Here is a 17,532-nt window from a genome sequence, read left to right as displayed (position 1 = left end):
CCCAAGTCCTTCTCAGCAGAGCTGCTTTCCAGCAGGTCAACCCCCAACCTGTACTGGTGACTGGGGTTATTCCTCCCTAGGTGCAGGACCCTGCACTTGCCTTTGTTGAACTTCATGAGGTTCCTCTCTGCCCACCTCTCCAGCCTGTCCAGGTCTCTCTGAATGGCAGCACAGCCTTCTGGTGTATCAGCTACTCCTTCCAGGTCATGAGTATCGCAGATCTCTGGGACAGCTAAACAAACATCCAGCAAGTGCTGGATAGCAAGCCTGTTTTAAATTTTTCTTGTTTCTAATCTTTTACAGTACCTATGGTTTGGGTTTGTTTTTTTCTCCTGTTACCAAGCCATTAAGATTTGGACCTTCTGATCTCATAGATTCCAGATAAGACACAATCAAACAAATAAAATTCCTGACTTTACTTTGGATTTTGCTAGTATCTTTCATCCTAGTATTTCAAAGCTTTTCACAAACCTTGTAAAGAAGGTATACAAGGACCTCAGGGTCMCTGTTTCACAACTGAGGAAGCTGAAGGACATCGATGTTTGAAGGCAGGCCCAAGGTAGCAGAGAGGGTAGTGAGCAAGTGTTAGAATATAGATATCATTGCTCCTGGATTTCTGTTCTAACCAACAGATCATGGGAAAATACTGCAACCACTGTAAGCTGTGATATTAATTTAGTGATATTTGCATATCAGAAATGTTACTGTCATGATACACAGTGGGACTACTACAATATAGTATTATAGTAGTAACAGTAGTATTACAGTTAATTAATGAAAAGGCAGAATTCTAGAGATCTGAATGGCAGCTTTTGTACACATTTTAGGTAATGGGGTGATGACAGTGGTTGGGAATTGGCAGTGTCAGGCCAAGAAAATGACTGGGAGCTATTCAAAAGCTGAATGCTTGAACTGGCAGCAGGAGTATATAAGATAAACAAGAAAAAATCCTTTCACGGTGAGGGAATGTAATGATTCCCATAAGATCTTTTTTTAATACGATCACTATGAACACAGTTAAATGAAGTAACTGGCAGCAACACTGAGCATAAAGTCACTCACTGTTTATTAGCAGCAGTTCTAATTAATCTAAAGTCAGCTCAATCTAAACAACAAAAATATTTGCAATCAATCTTCAGAAGTATTCTGGAGCATCTGGTAGATTTACCCTCCTGTAACGTTCTTATCTTTCAGGCTGATTAACCGGTCAAAAGCAGTTGTGAGCTCCCCAACAAGAATGATGTTTTCTGTAATAATGCACCAATACACATAGAAACTTTAAAAATGACACAAAAAAAMCCCAAAATAGTTTGACGACATTTCTTCCTGTAGTTCTATGTGTAATTAATAAATCAAGGCAGATGGGAAATAGGGATAAGAGGGGTGAAATGGCCTCTTTAGGGTCGCCCRCTGTATGAGAAGGACAGGTTCTCGCAGAGGCACTGAGGGGGTGTCGGTGGGCCACGGTTACTGTGTGAGGGCACAGATGTGACACTGTCCTGATGTATGCTGCCCATATGAGACGAGTCAGAAGTAACTAGAAGCGCTAATGCTAGAAGTAATTTTATTGAGGTTCAACTGGCTTATGCATAGCARTGCAATAAGGAAACTAAGGTGGAGAATTTCAGCCTAAAAGATTGATTCCTGRGAGAGAAAGGAAGCTCTTGGCAAGCTAGAAATGGTGGGCTGGAAGAAACCTGGACCTGAAATGGCCCAGCACTGATGCGGATCAGGTATCCATACACCTTCCCTGACTGGTGTTTTTTTAMCTTGTCAGTATAAACCTCCAGTGAAGGAGATTTTGCAGCTTTTCCAGGAGTTTGTCACAGTATTTCACATCTCTAACAGGAACCTGTGCTTCATAGCTTGGGCTCAGTGATGCACGGAGGCAGCAGACAGATTCTGAGTAACTCTACCAAGCCAGGATCTACCCTGCTGCTGTGCCGGACGCTGTTGCCTCAGGTGAATGCAAGGTCAACTTGTCACTGAAGTTTGCCAAAATCTTTGAAACTTTGGAAAGGCTTATTCACTCAGATAGTCTTAGTTGATCAAACTGAAGTCCATGCAGCTCTGAAATGGAGCTCGCTTTGGCTCTACAAAAAATTTTGGAGTGTGCAAAGCTGGAAGTCAGGAGACTGCGAGAGTGTTGTATGTTATAAGAGCAAAGTTATGACATCTGAGAGAAGGCTGGTGTTGGCCAATGCTCCTTTCTTGGAAAGCAAGAAATAAAAGCAGKCCTTTTGCAGGTTGGTCAATTATTAGAAGAGGTTTATTCTAAATTTTACTTTACACGCCTTGACAAAAGAGCAGCTTTTCAGGAAATTACCTGCTCATTTCACTGTGAGCCAGCATTCAGCAGACAAATTATYTGCAATAAACCTGGTAAGTACAGTCCATAACTTAAAAGACTGACAGTCTGTGAAACCTCAATGAGAGGTCTAGAAACAGCCCTGTCCTAGCAATTTTAAGGATGTAAACATCATACCCTACACAGGAAGCTCTACAACATAGAGACAGAGCATTTGCGTGTGTATTTGGTTCAGTTGTCTGATGTGCTGCCTTATGTGCTGTTTATTCAGGGCTCAATTTAACTCAGCAATTGTTCAGATGACTGCACTGACTYCATACAGTGAAAACCTCAGATTCCAGTGTTGCCTCAGGGTACTTGCCTCGTGTCACCTCTCAGCTTAAATGAAACCAAAAATAGTCCTGAGGTAGGACACTGAGTAAGTGCACTAGTAAGACCATTCAAATGGGGGACAGGGTTAGGAAATATGCTCCTCACGTTAGGAGCAGTCCAGAGTCTGTTGCTACAACTCTGGRATTATAAGCAGGTGCTGTTCCCCAARCAAGACTTTGTCCAGATGTGCAAAMGAGGAAGAAGCCATGCAAGGAGAAAGGGAGGCTCTTGCTAGTCAGAACTGACTCAGCTTGGGTAATGTGTGGGACTAGAGCCCCAAGGAAAGGGCCTTCTGAGCCATTTGGGAATAGGGGCTAACATGAAGCTATGTAAGGGCTTTTCGCCCTGTTTTGAAATGAATCACTCTGAGGCTCTCCTTTATTTTCATTCTGTCGTTTTACTGCACCCTTAAGCACGTTGTCAAGTTCAAACGGTAGCTGTGGTTGCAGCAGTTCCGTGTCTGCTTCCCCTCCCTTTATATAACTGCTTAGAAAGAGACCTTTAGTCAGGCTGCTACTTTTAGTTGCATGGCCTTCTCCACTCTTCATTTCTTTAGCATTGGAAGAACTCTCACCCTGTCCGAATGAAATATTTTCATATTCTTCATGCAGAAAGTGGAACCTCATTTTACCAGAATACTGTGTTACTCCTGACTCTGACCTATCTCTACTCATGATGCATATGCCCACACAGTTCTTTTTATTTTGAATGAGAATGAGTGTTTTTCCCGTGTGCCTGTTCTTTCATTTTCTACGGAATCAGAAACAGTTTCTGTCATTGTGCATCACTAGGGAAGATTCTTCAGTTAGACAATAACCTGGATAGAGTCTTGTCTTTGGGAGCTCCATGTCATCTAGAGCAGAGGGGAGTGTGGAAATGCGGGATGTGCTTTATGTCACCAGCGGCTCTTATTTTTCCTTTTGTATGCTTGTTTGATTTAAAGGAGTTGTATAAAAAGCTTATTGCACTAAAACCCAACAGAAATGATCCAGAGTGTATTTTTCAATGCTATTTTAAATATGTGGTTATGGCTCTCGTAGGCATGGTTTCACCAGGCACACCCTTCTCCTTTTCCCAGCTTCCTCAAACAGTTCCTCGGTGCCGGGGTAGATTCACTTCACACGGAGCAGTTGTGCAATCTTACATCATCCCTCACTCTTCTCCTCCCCCTTTCCCTACCCTTCATGAAAACACAGTTGCTCCAATATATTCAAGACTTAACCAGAGCCTGTTTTTAATCAAAAGCCCTAAAGTAGACATTACTACAATCTATTTGCATGTTCCTTACCAATCAAAGGGCCTACAGTTTCAATTCTAACATATCTGAATTTCACACTGGACAAATCTTCAACAATTCTTTTATTAGTGGCAACAACTGTTGAAGGAGACAAAGTTTTATTCATTTCTTTCCTCATACGATTCTTCATTTCTCATGTAAATTGTCTCTGATGATCCTTTACTTTGGATTTTTTCATGCATTTTAGCCACAGCACGCTGAAAGAAATAGTAACAACATTATTCTGATAGAATACTATCTAGATAAACACTGTATTTTTGCAATGCTCTCTAGAGAATTATTCGGAAAATTAATCAAATCCCCAGTGAGGCATTGGCATAGGTCTGCAGAAATTGTACAGATGTCTGGGCTGAAGTTAGGAATACTGTTATGAACACAGAGAACACAGAGATCTTTTACTGTTATTTTCAGCTAATGCTGATATTTTCCTAAGTGCCATTTTATGTAGTTTATATCACTATTGTACATGCTCATTAGTACATTTGTTTTAAAGCATATTCCTGTGGCACAAGGAAATAGTTTTGTTTCATGGATGGAGTTGAGAAACAGAGATTAAGCAATTTATACAAAGTCACACAGGAAATGTGTGGCTAAATCTACATCTCTTGAATGCCAATCTGGTGGTGTAACTGCAACAGCAGCTTTCTGCTTGCCAATAAAATAAGTATAAATTGTACTAAAGCCCTATGTTAGATATTGTAACATCAAAAATCAAGGCGGATATTAACTTTCTACATATTAAGAAAGACACATTGCAAAGCCCTATATTGTTCTATTTTTTTCTCACAGTATGTGATTAAGATATTTCCTCCTTACATTAATGTAAAGTGCAATCCTGCAGGCAACTACTTTATAAAGAAGCTGTTAAAACTTCTTTAAGCTTAATAAAGAAAGGCTAAATAAGAAGCTTCTCCTAACTCCAAATGCAAACTATAGTTAATACATGCTTTGTGACTTCACACTTATGTGCAGTGTCCAGATGACCTTACCCACAAAATCCCATATTCACCCTTTAATATGTTTCAGAAATATACTGAAAAACAGAGAGAGTGACTGCTATTAGCAGAATATTTTCAACAGCTTTGGACAGAACGTGTTGCTAAATTCAGCTGAAAATATGGTTTCTCATACAACCTTTTTTTAGATGCTAGCATGTTTCTTTGATAATATATGGAAGTGCTCATATAATAAGGACACAGGGAACTGTAAGCAACATCAAAATGGCTATGCCAGCTCAGCTTGAGGTTCTGTCTAGCCCAAAGTCTTGTCTCCACCGGGTTGTACTGAGCCCAATCCATGACCCACTGGGGACATATTTCAGAAAATCTTCTCCAGAGGTATGAGTATGGGCATATTCTCAGCGCAAATCACGGGGGTCCCTTGACTCAGGTCACTTCTGTGGCAACAGAGAGACCATGTTGTACAAGCATATTAAGTTCATCAGGTGRCAGTCCCTCTTATTGCTCCTCCAAACCCTCTCGTTGAGTTTTTGGGTTCAATTTTCTCCTTGTCTTTTTTTAATATCCCCCCACCCGAAGCTCACCAAATTGCAGGATATCTCCAGTTTCGTGTGGTGTGCTTCTGCTGCTGTGTTGCAGCCTCAGGAGGGGGGGATACCGGAAAGGGGGTCCCAGGGACTGGAGCCTATTTTCATTCTCTCATTCCATCATGACCGCACAGAGCACCACTGCACAGCATCCACCAGCTCCTTGTTTGGTTTCAGGGATCCTTGCAAAGGTGCTCTGCTTGGTGTCCCCTTCCATCTCCAAATACTGCTATTTCCTTCTGACCTATGACCATGAACTCTCGCCCTTTCTTTCATTTGTTGTCTTCCATCATTATTAGTTTTCTCTCTGGTTTCTTTTTTTTTGCTCACGCACTTTGCTGGGAGTTGGTGGGGTGAGGGTGTTCAGTTTTGTTAGGGACCGGTTGAGGCCCATTACTCTTGGGGGAATATCCACAAAGAACACCAACTCCACGCACCAGGTAAGAGTATAAGAACAGGGCAGGCAACCAGCAATATTTCCTAGAATACTTTCCTGCACACTCACTGATCTGTAGCCTTTCTGAAGTAGTTGTGGTCTTTGTTCTCCTCTGAATCTGATGAATTTGCTTAATACTCCTTTCAGGTAAAGGGCATTCTGAAGGTATTTAGGGGCATGTGGTTTGACGTATGGCTGTTAGTGTAAGTTTCTGGACAAAAGCAACCAAAAAGCTTTTGGAAGAACCTTTCCAATAGAAAATGAAAATGGCTTTTTCTTTGGAAGCCGTGACTGTGTTTATTTGTTAATAAATCCTCAGCTAATATTCTGTACAGACTGTCCACATAACTTGGGATTAAGGTACTTGCACAGTCCTCCTGTGTTAGTTTTCATGTCCAAAGCAAATATTCCTACAGATTTTTAAAATCCATTAACCATCCCATATAGTTTCACTTCTAGGAAAAAAAAGCTGAGGAATGTAGCAGTGAGGTATCCAATGTGAGTGATGTTAAGTGGACAATTTCTTCCTCTTTTCAGTTTTATTCATTAGTTATCTGCATGCAGAATTCTTACTGTGGGTAGTTGAATAGAAAGGAATAAAAGACCAGTGAAAAAAGGAAAAAGGACTGGAAGTTTGAAAAGTGAGCCTGTTAGCAAAGAGACATTGCAAGACAAGTGGTATGGAGGTATGTGGAACAAATACCAAATGAGTAAATAGTGGTCAGTGCTTAAATGGTTAACAGCATGGCTGCACGGGTGCTCAGTGCACATAAGAAAGGATGAGGAACGAACCTGGGTCCTGGAGCAACTTCTTCATGCTATGTTGTTGTTCTGAGCCAGTGCTGGGGGAGACCCTGTTCCTTCCAAGCTCTGCTAGAGAGCTGACTAATAAAGTATTTGCAACACTGGCAGGAGGGAAACGAAACTAGAACTTGCAAACTATCAGATTTGCATTGGAAGCTCTGGTAACATTAAAAAAAAAAAAAAAAAAGATATCTTCCAGCTGTAACCTGTGCTCTTAAGGAGGTTCTAGAAAAACATGTTGGTAAGAAATGATTCAACACTGGGTTTCCTAATCCGTGATGGAGTTCCTATCAGTTGTTGATAATTAGCATCAGAAATATGTTCTTATCAGCTATCTACAAATCCCATCTTCTCCTTCTCCTCTTTAGGGTGTGTGTTCATGAGGTTTGACTAACCTTGGCAAATAATTCAAGGTGAAATCTTAGTGTTTTATTTCATGACAAGAGGAGAGGAAAAGGTGTGGTTTAGAGTTAGTTAGCTTGAAGTAAAATCCTACCACAGTTGAAACAGTTTTCAGATGAGGTGAGTAGCTGAGCGAACGCTGTCTAAGCCTTTTCTTCCATTCGGAACACAGGCCTTTTGTCTCCCATTGGTCTCTCTCTGATACTCTTGTGAAATAATATTCTTCTTTTCCTTTGTCATTTTGACAGTTCTGAATCTCTCTTTTGAGCATTCCCATGATATCTTTGTATCTGTATAGATACTTCTCGCCTTAAAGATTTCAGTTAAGTACCTAATTTCTTGTGTTGCTTGGGTATTATTTCCTTCATTTCTTACACATCTCTGTTTACTTAGAAGAGAGTTTCCAGCTTTCATGCGAGTTACCCAGATCAGTGCAGACCTGACCTTGGAATAAAATACTTCAGCTAGATTCTGTTAGTTGCCTTGTATAGGAAGATTCCAACATCTTTCTGGAATTAATTCTTTTATGCAAATAGTTCTAAAACAACAAAAGTAATTTCTGGCAGTCTTGTGGTTGTTTCAAATTTTTCAGAATGAGAAAAAACAGTTTAAAACATTCCAGAATATTTTTGTTTACTCCCCAGCACTTGACAATGGTATAGCGGTGTAAGATGTTACCATACCTTTATTTTGTTCAAAGTAAGAAACAGAGAAATGAAAAATGTTCACACCTTTTATTCTAAGTAGAAAAAGTTAGAGAACACCAAGACAGAATGTGAAAGTTAACTTTTGCTGTTCTCTTTTCAATATGTTTTTAAATTTTTCTGTTGGAAGAACGCAAAGATTAGGGAACTCCTAAATAGGAAGAGACCCAGGTCTAGCCCTTGAGTACAGCCCTTGGGGTTGTTGTGAGTTTTCTGCTACCTCTGTGTGGGCTGAGGCCTAAACTGGCACAAAGGGGCAGGAATGGTAAGCTGACCTGCCCTTGATTTGTCCATTTGCTTAATAAAATGCTATAGAGGCATTGGGAACATTCACTGGAATCAGGACTGGCTGATTCCTATTGCCCATTGGGGAAGTCCCTCAGACTATCTATATCTGTACTTCCTTACAGAGCTGCCAGCCCAGAATTGTCCTACATCTAATGCAGGAGGAATGAAAAGAGCTAGTATGGAACCAAGCATCTGAATAAACAACTGATTTTACAGCAAAGATGTGCAGAAATGAGTTTGATCCTGAAGACTATTCATGTTTGTTATCCAACCAAGAATACTATTAAAGTGGTGAGGTCTGTATAAAGTCCTCTGGAAGGTTTCATGAACAGATTATAAGGTTAAACAGTCATGCTGTAAGAAAGAGAAAATTATTATGCAATTTACCAAAACCTCAGGAGACATGGGACAATTTACTGATAGCTCCTTGCCTCTACAAGCCCAAGTAAAGCCCCAGTTTGTTGTCAAATCCCTGAAATCTGTCCTCTCCACCAAATATGGAAATAAGCACTAAGCACAAGACTAGTGATTAGTGAAGGATTTAAAATCTGTCTTCTCAGAGTGGCTGGGTCAATCAGATTTTATATTTCATCATGAGGACAGGACAGAATCTGATGTGGATCTGACCCATAGCATTTTAAAAGATTACTCTGGAGGTACAGCAAACAAGGTTGAATAACAAGACCCAGTAGTGCATAAGCATATGCCATGAGAAGTGAAGCTAAATTGTACTTACATCTCCCACCCTGAAAAGTGAAAAAGAAAAAAAAAAGGTGGGATAGAAGGAAAGCAATACAGTACTTATAGAATTCAGCCATGTGTACAAAAGATGCAGCTAGTATTTCAGTTAGTGCTATAGTAATTGATGACTTTATGTGGGGGTGCATTATTATATACCTCATTTCCAAATTACCTAGCTTATTCAAACAAGTCTTTCCAAAATGTATCAATTAGATTAGCTCAGTGCATCAATCAGCAGCATTCAAGTTTGTGCTGACTTCAGTTTTTGTGGTATCTTCTTTGCAATATTGTTGCTCTTATAAAAATTGTTTCTGTGGTCCTTTCATATTTCCAAAGTTGCCTGCATCCAAATTCTTGTAGCAGTGAACATTTTGGGTAGTTAGGGATAACTATTTCCAAAACCACATTTAATTTATTTATTACCTCATCCCAGAACTTATTTTACCCTAGGGCACAACCAAAACATATGTAACTAATTATCCTGAGAATGTCCACAACTCCAGTGTATGATTCTTTTTTTAAATTCAGCTATTTTTCATTCTTTCTGGTGTCCATTAAGTCCTACAGAGAAATTTCTGCTAGGTAAATTCCACTTTGAGTTCATGTGCAAATTCATTTTTGTTTCAGAATATTCTGTTCCATATTTTACTGTTCATGTAATAATCTAGATCTTGGTCTATGAAGTCTTAAGACTATGTCAAGCATTTCAGGGATATCAAAAAAGAAAGCTATAAAATGAAGACACCAAGGACCAGATTTAGAGAGTTTAAATTCTGCTAAAGTCCCCATGCCTTGTGATTCCTATTGGGTATACATGGCTGAAGGTACAGGACCATCCAGGAGGAAACATTAGGCAAGTGGAGAAAGGTAGAATTAGGCAAAATGAATCAGGTCTCAGGTCTCTGATTTTGGTTAAAAAGCAAACCACAAAAAACTCTGACCTCCGCAGAAAAGAAAGCTGTCTTAAGAACACACTGAGTCTGAAGTTTGTTTAAATGCAGCTATTTGCACTGTCCTCTTTCCAAAAGAGGGAATGAGTAAACACAAAACACCTTTTGAACTGTGGAGTCATAGGAGGAATAAAGTTGGCTCATTTTGATTAGAAATCTTTTTGTTTGAATTTCTGTTGTATCTGTGTAATGAAGTGAGTCCCTATGATAGGACTGTGATAAGAAGTGTAAAAAACCCCAATTGTATTTTAATAAAGTTTGGAGATACTTTTTAGGCAGATGGGTGTTAAACCTCTCTTACATATACAAATTGTCTGTTCTTCACAACCATGAAATAGGCTCTTTTGACTTGTTCAAGGTAGTCAGGAGAACTGCACATTAAAAATTTGCTGGACCCACTTCAATGTAGTGTAGAGAACCAAACCTGTGCAGTCAAAATAGTAGAAGCAACTTAATTCTCATGGAGTGAAGTTACACATTTGCTAATTTATCTTATCAAGAAGCCTGGTAAATTAGTCTGAAGCAGCCTTCACCAGACTGTCTAAAAATACATCTGATATGCGTACTGTAGAGAAGATACTAAGTACTCTCAAGTCTCTTTTATTTTACTAAAGCTGTGGGAACTCAACACATTTCATATTCAGGCCCTTCACTAAAGGCAAAGTTTTAGCATCAGTGAAGACAATAGTGAAGCTCTCCTGAGCTGCAATAAGGCAAGATTAAATGCTGATAAAGACTAGGTACTTCTTTACCACAAGCGCAGTTTCACTGCAGCATTCAGCATAGCTGACAATAGAATATGACTCTACATGTGAAGTATGTGTAGTTCCTGGTAGGATTGTCATGTGGGAGTGAGTTCTCATTGGAACTATGTGTTGCTAATCTTGTAAATAAGGGAATTTAATATCTGCCACTCTACATGTGTAAACTCCCCTCATAATTTTTCCATAAGTATAAAAAAGAATAATTTAGATTCCTGGGGTTTTTTATTAGTCAAATGTCAACAGTATGCTGGGTTCCATAAAAGACATATAAGTCAGTGTGTCCCCAGAAATATTAGCCTCCAAGACAAACATAGAAAAAAACAGGCTTAATGAGAGATACAGAAGAAAGGAGCTGCTCCAGATTTCTTAAGTAACTTTGTTGCTGAGTTTCCATTTATTATGGACTTTTAGGGGACAATTATCTTTGGGAATGTGAACTACATATCAGATATTTTATATAGAAACCTATCCTGCAGGGTCTTGCTCTGTGTGTGTGTGTAAATTTACTTTACTTGTTGTCCATTGAACTTAATGAGCCTATCCACACGTGTAAACATAAGATGATAAAACTTTCCCTGTTCAGACTCTAACTCACATCTCAAGATGTGTGACCAAATGTCGGACATTCCATTCAGAAGTCCAGATGAGCTCATGTAAGATAACTCACTGTGTTTCCATCTGTTTCAGATTTGAAGAAAACTATTTAGTTGGAAGAAGAAAAATACATTTTGTATCATCTTAATGCTGAACAGATTTAGTGACATACTTGCTTATTTAATCTACAGTATTGGAGAGGCTAATGAACTGAGTAAGATACATACCTTGGCTCAGATGCTGATCTAAGATAGACCAGAGAAGCCTCATTTGACTTAAATGGGATAGCATCTTTGTTAATGAGTGTAAAATGTATTCCAATGAAAAAAGTGTACAAGCATAGTATGAACATAAATATATGAAACTATTGAAAATTACTTAACAGATCATCTTCATTTAATTATTTTGTGTGGGTTTTTTGGAGGAACAATACTGTTTAGTCAATAAAATAGTCTGCTTTTTCAACTGAGGAATTTAAGCATGTAACTCCCGCTCGCAATAACTGGAGAAATAATAGGTATGTGAATCTTCCAAAGTGTGATGGGACAGTGGAAGTCAGTGCCGTGCCGCACACCRCACGCTGCTGTTGTGTGTGCCAGACAGGTTACTTTTGATATAATACAGCCCAGGCCTGTGAGATGTCAAGCACCTGTTAAAGAGTTCATAGCTGTCTGATACATTTCAGGAAAATGGGTTTTCTAAGGATGGTCCAGATATGCTTCCTCTCTGTTGTAGTAAAAATGCAGAGGGATAATTGACATAAAAAGCAGGTCTCCCCGTAGCCCAGTTTTTCTAGGGAAATTTGCAGCTTCTCATGGAGAAACTTCTAGATAGCAGCAAATGCTGTACTCCTGCTTAAACTGGCATTGCCACCAAAATAAGAAATCCTGCTCTGTCTCCAGCTGCTCATTGCTTTCCCAGTTCTGCTCCATCCTTTATCCCTGGCACACATGTCTGGGAGGCCTCATGGTGAACAAGATCAAGAATCAAACTCAGCTAAAGCTATCCTTTTGTTTGCCTGTATGGGAAAGGACTATATAGACAAGACATTAAGGTGGGAAAGAGAAGTATAAGCTGCATCAAGGGTGAGTTGCATACTTTTGGTGGCAGTTCCATCTTCTGTTGGTTTAAGCTATACCAAAGTGCATCCTGAGGGTGGGTTTTCAGTTCTCAGAGGTGAACTGGCCACTTTGCTAGTTGAGTTACAATAAGAACTTATTGTATTGCCTCTGGTTCAAGCTTTGTATATAGCTAGCTGTTTGCAATTTTTTTTTTTTTAATCTTTTCCATGCTGAGAAATGCATGCTATATCCTGCAAGTAGCACTACAGAAAAATACAAATGTTCAGAAAAGAGTCCAGTATTCCTCTACATGTTTGGTTTGTTGTAAGTGCAGGTTTCTTAAATGTTGTACTGTCGATTTATTTTTTCTACTGTTGCGTTGTTTTTGAAGTTGTGGGATAAAAGCCTTGATTCTTAAGCACCAAGAGTGTAGGGCTGTCTTCAGTGCATCTGATGAGATATAAAAATTAGAGGGCTGTTTGTTTTTAAAGAAGATTGTACAGTAATGAATTATACAGAGAACATTATTTGGGCACTCCTACTACAGTCCATTAGGAGTCTTTTGACAAATCTCCTTTCAGAAAATGTCATTTTGTTGTATCAGTCGATCACTGAAATATTAGTTTGCCAAGATTTGACAAAATAGCTTCTCCTGATGAAGGATGGAGGAAAGGAGAGATCTGTCTAAGAGAATGGCCTGGGCTTTCTCCCAGTTGTGGAAAACCAACTTTCCAACCCCGAGAAAGCTCTGCAGCTTCATTCCCGTGTTCTGAATCTTTCTGATGGTGTTAACTGTCCATTTGGTAGAAAGAAAAAAAAGAAGTTACTTTTGTTATTTTTATTTAAAACTGACTCCTAGTTCCTTGAGGACAACACAAGGCAAAAACACGTAAGAGGGGAGAAAGAAAAKGCCCGCAAAGCAAAAGCAGTGTCCTTCTCTCATTCTGTTTCTTCTGAACTCACTGTGAGAGAAAGACAAACATAGCAAAAAGTCTTATCAGCCACTCTGAGAGCTGACAAGTTTACACTAGTGTTGGGCTGTCAAAGACTACTCCCAGTTATCTTACTGGTTGCAGGCTCACAGTAATGTTGCAAAAGAAACAGTCTGAGACAGACTAACTAAACAGATGGCAAAAATAGAGAAAGATTAAATAAACTGGGGAAGGAAAAGGAGATAGAAGGGAGAGGCTGAGAACAGGAACCTAAGCCTCACATGCCAGATGTCATTCAGAAGTTAGCAGAAACTTGTAGAAATGGGGTTATCTTTTGGATCATGCCCATTGACTTGGTCTGCCTCTGTAATCTCTTAAGATTAGGATAATTAATTTGCAACAATGCCATAATAGATCCATTAAGTCCCAGGAGACAGGTCCTCAGGTCCCGGGAGACAATGGGCATCTTGTGCCATGAAAGTAAATCTTACTCCTTTCAGTCCGGTTCGCATCAAATTATGGATCCAAAAGGGTCCAAATGGCAATAGGCAAAAAAAGATTATCCTTCTGTTTTTCACTATGTAGGCCAAATTTCCTGTTCATCAGTTTGGGGTCATTCCTCTCATTTCTCAGGTGTAATCTAATTCAATCTTCACTTGAATTAGCAGGATTATTTTAGCTGAATTTCTTCAGCTTTTTTGTATACAACCTTTCCTGAGTTTGTAAACTCTTTTATACAACAGGCAGATGTGGATTTCTGTTATTTGGACTTCTATGTGTCCATATAACATATCTTGTTAGGTTTAGATTGTTTGTTTTGTCCAGTGACTTAGCCACTATTAGTTTCCTTTTAAATTAATAAATAATTATTTTACAAGATTTCTTCATTGTCTTCTAAAATCTCTTGTATTGCTTACCATCAGAAAGGACTGCTGAATGTTGATATACTAGCACTCTAAGGGCTTCTGGTATAGTGGATTTCCAGTTCCTAAAGCTGTATTTTCCCCACAAATGTGCCTTGCAAAATATCTTCAGACCATCTGATGGAAATCACTGTAGAAGTGTTTTTGTGCTATGTGCCTTTCTCCTTTAGGAATCATAGTAACCAGAAATAACTTAAGGATATATCCATGCAGTCATAAGATGCTAGCTATACCCTAGGCAGTGTATCCAGTATTCACAGAAGTGGTAGTATGGTAGCACAGGTGTCAGCCTGGGCTGCAGGAACCTCCTGGGACCCTGGCTAAAAGCCATGCAGCCGGGTCCTCACTTTTCACATCAGCCTTACTGATGGATTAGAGCTACCATGCACATGCCAGTCTTGTAACAATCATCTCTTCCTATTGTCATGTACAAACAGAGTAAGAAAGAAGAACATTATGCAGAGAACATTGTAGAGAACACTAAGCAAAAATTGCTCTATGTTTGGAAAAGTGTCACCATGAGATTTCCTGTTTTTGCTTCTATAAATTGCAGCACTAGGAGAAGGGGGGAAGGGAGAAGGAGGGAAACAGCCTTATGGCTGGATTATTATTAGCCATTTACGTGGTAATCAGTCCATAGACTAGAAAGTCTTCTGTTCTGAAGTGATTTTTCTCAAAGTTCTCTCAAGTTCTTCAAAGTTTAATGTTGGGTTTTATTACACTGCTTGCTTTAGTAACACAATGAACTCTGAAATGGAAATAGTCACCCTCCAGTGTGTATTACCTCTTCAAAGTGCAAAGAACTATTTTGTTATAAATGACATTTCACTCTGACAGGCAGAAAACTAGTATTTCACAAGCCATGCCTTTTTTTCAGTTCATCAGTGTTCCATCTGGTTGATGGAAAACCTATCATAAAAAGTGGCTCAAAGGAGAGAAAATAAAGCGATGAGTGAAAACACTTGTAGTCTTTCCTATTTGGTTTTACATGCTAGAACCTCAAGTGCTCAGAACACTGTGCTTCTGAGTCCTGCTGGTCTTCTCTGAAATATGTTGGCTTCCCTGCTAGCTCCAGTTCTCTGCATCTTTCTCTGGTTCAGTTAGTCATATTAAATCACATTTCAAAAATCCTCTTTCTTCCTCTACTGAGTGCTAGCATGTGTACTGCTAACGAAATCTGATTAATACGACTGAAATGCCAGGAGATGGGTCTTATGACTAGACCAAGAGCATGTGCGGTAGCAGCTTGGTCTGCACAGGCAGTGGGTGGGGAGGGCACTTTGTAGCAGGGACAGCGCTGGCTCTCAAACCAAGGAGGACTTGCAGTCTCTGAACCTTACCTACTCACACAAGTGCAGAGCTGCAAAATCCTAAAAGATTAGTTACTATCTTTTACAGACTGCCAAGTCTTTTTATGGAACTGCCTTGGACACCCATCTGATAATATTTAAGTCAGAAAAAAGATTATCTTGTGTGACTTCAACTTGTATTTGGTGGGTATCTAATTCAGAACTCTAGAAGAGATTCTAAAAATAAGGACTAACTTTTTAATGCAGAAAGCCTTGCGTGCAAGAGAGAATAACTTAAAATAGGAGCTCAGTCTGGCAGAGGAAAAAGCTTCTATGATTTCTATGATTTGGTTACACTTGCCTTATATAAGCAGAATATGGCATGAAATCATTAAAGGAAAAGCACGAGCCAGTTCTCAAAAGCCTAAAGCAGTTCTTGGCATAGTTAATTAGGATCATAAACATAAGATGAGAATAGTTAATTACAGTTGGGAACTGTTCGAGGATCTACTGCTGTTTTGTCTATGCCCAGCATAAGGGAGAAGTAAATGAAAACAAGAGTAAGTTACAAGTCAACATATATGGGTGATAAGGGGARGTCAAAGGAATAAATGGAATATTTAAAGACAATTTTGTTCTGTATTTGGAATGGAGCAGGAATATATATTCTCTCAGATAGACAATAAACAATATCACACTGCATCATTAGCTACGTCATGCACAACTGTATAAATGCCTTCAGTATGACATGTCACTCACTAGAACTGAAGTATTAATCTGTCACATGATGTGTGTATGGGAACAAATCATTGAAAATTAAATTTCAGATCAACAGCCCTGAATAACTTAGGGTATACTTACTGCCCAGTCACAGCAAGATACCTACCTGTGTACCTGCCTAACTAGATCATGAAACAGCTAAGTTATTTTTACCTTGGATCGTTTTACTACCCACTTCACACTGTAGCCCAATACTGGCACAAGTGAAGGAAACAGCAGAGTGGTGCAAAGGGAGGAAAGGGCCAGTGTTTGAGGAGTGGGTTCTCTTAAACTGGGTTAGTTGCTGATAAAACTACACAGTCAGTTTAACTTAATTATATTACTCAGACAACTTGAAGGAAAGGGGCAGCTCATTCCTGTACAGATGAGGTGGGTGTTAGCAAGTGAGAAGTGACAGACTTTATCCCTGTGCAATAGAAAAAGAAATAGGTAGCTAAGAACTGGAAATGAAAGAGAAGTCAGAAAGAAGTGGCGTAAGAGGAAGAACAGGTCAACATGTCTCTACTAGGTGCATTATTTTAGTAAATTTTTGACAAGTCTTGGAAAATAGGGAAGTTTCCAAAGTGTGGTGGGATTGCCAGTGCTGTCCACTATTTTAAAAGCTTAAGAGCTTCCATACCCAAGGAAGTAAAAATTCATTTGAAACAGACCTGAGATGAATTCTTGATAAATATAATTCAAATTTCTATCAGTGAAGGATTTAAGGATAAAATTATGGTTAATTTCAGTCAATGTGGTTTTGTAGCTTCTTTGACAAAATGAGCTTTCTACCGTGGGTTTTCTCACAGGATTACAGGTATGTTAGGCTACTGTGTTATAACATGCTTGCTGATAGTTGCTCTGAGGGTATAAAATCTTTGCTAACAGAAGTAAAAAATGACACCTGAATGGTGAAGAAGTCTCCTCATCAATTTAAATATCTTGGCAACATCAGTGAAATACAGGATGCAATAAAGCTATTTCCCATAAATAATTTGAGTTTTCAGAGAATCATTTCTCAACAGTTCCATAGAGGTGGCTGTCAGAAACGTTGCCTGGTTAAAGCTTATTTTATATGAAAGTTTAGAGAAGACTTAAGAATAGTGGTGAAAGGAAGATGGCCAAAGTCTATCCTGCCGGGGATTCTTCTCCGGTGGGGCTCAGACAGTCGTCTGTCTCAGTTGAGAGAACTCAGCCCAGCAGACAAAGAGGGAGACCTTACAGTTTGTCTTCTGAAAAAACTTGGACCAAGTCAGAACATAATGTTGAGGAGTCATTAACTAACATGATGTTGATCAGACGCTGCAGACAGTGAAGTCACATTCAGGGCTGCATCAGTAGTCATGAATGAAGATAGTAGAT

The 17,532-nt window shown here is 39.2% G+C and overlaps 1 long non-coding RNA gene across 1 annotated transcript in view; it reads right to left on the bottom strand.

The window, feature by feature from the left end:
• Positions 1 to 4,058: 4,058 nt before the first annotated feature.
• Positions 4,059 to 17,532, bottom strand: part of LOC112968639 — a 54,889-nt gene continuing 41,415 nt past the window's right edge. Inside the window, exon 4 of the long non-coding RNA XR_003254397.1 lies at positions 4,059 to 4,174. This is a non-coding gene — a long non-coding RNA (uncharacterized LOC112968639). The remainder of the gene's footprint in view (positions 4,175 to 17,532) is intronic.

This window comes from Apteryx rowi, unplaced genomic scaffold, assembly GCF_003343035.1.
Source record: "Apteryx rowi isolate R43461 unplaced genomic scaffold, aptRow1 scaffold_321, whole genome shotgun sequence".
Classification (NCBI taxonomy): Eukaryota; Metazoa; Chordata; class Aves; order Apterygiformes; family Apterygidae; genus Apteryx; species Apteryx rowi.
The sequence above is the reverse complement of the archived record's forward strand: the minus strand, read 5'-3'. Positions and strand labels throughout refer to the sequence as shown.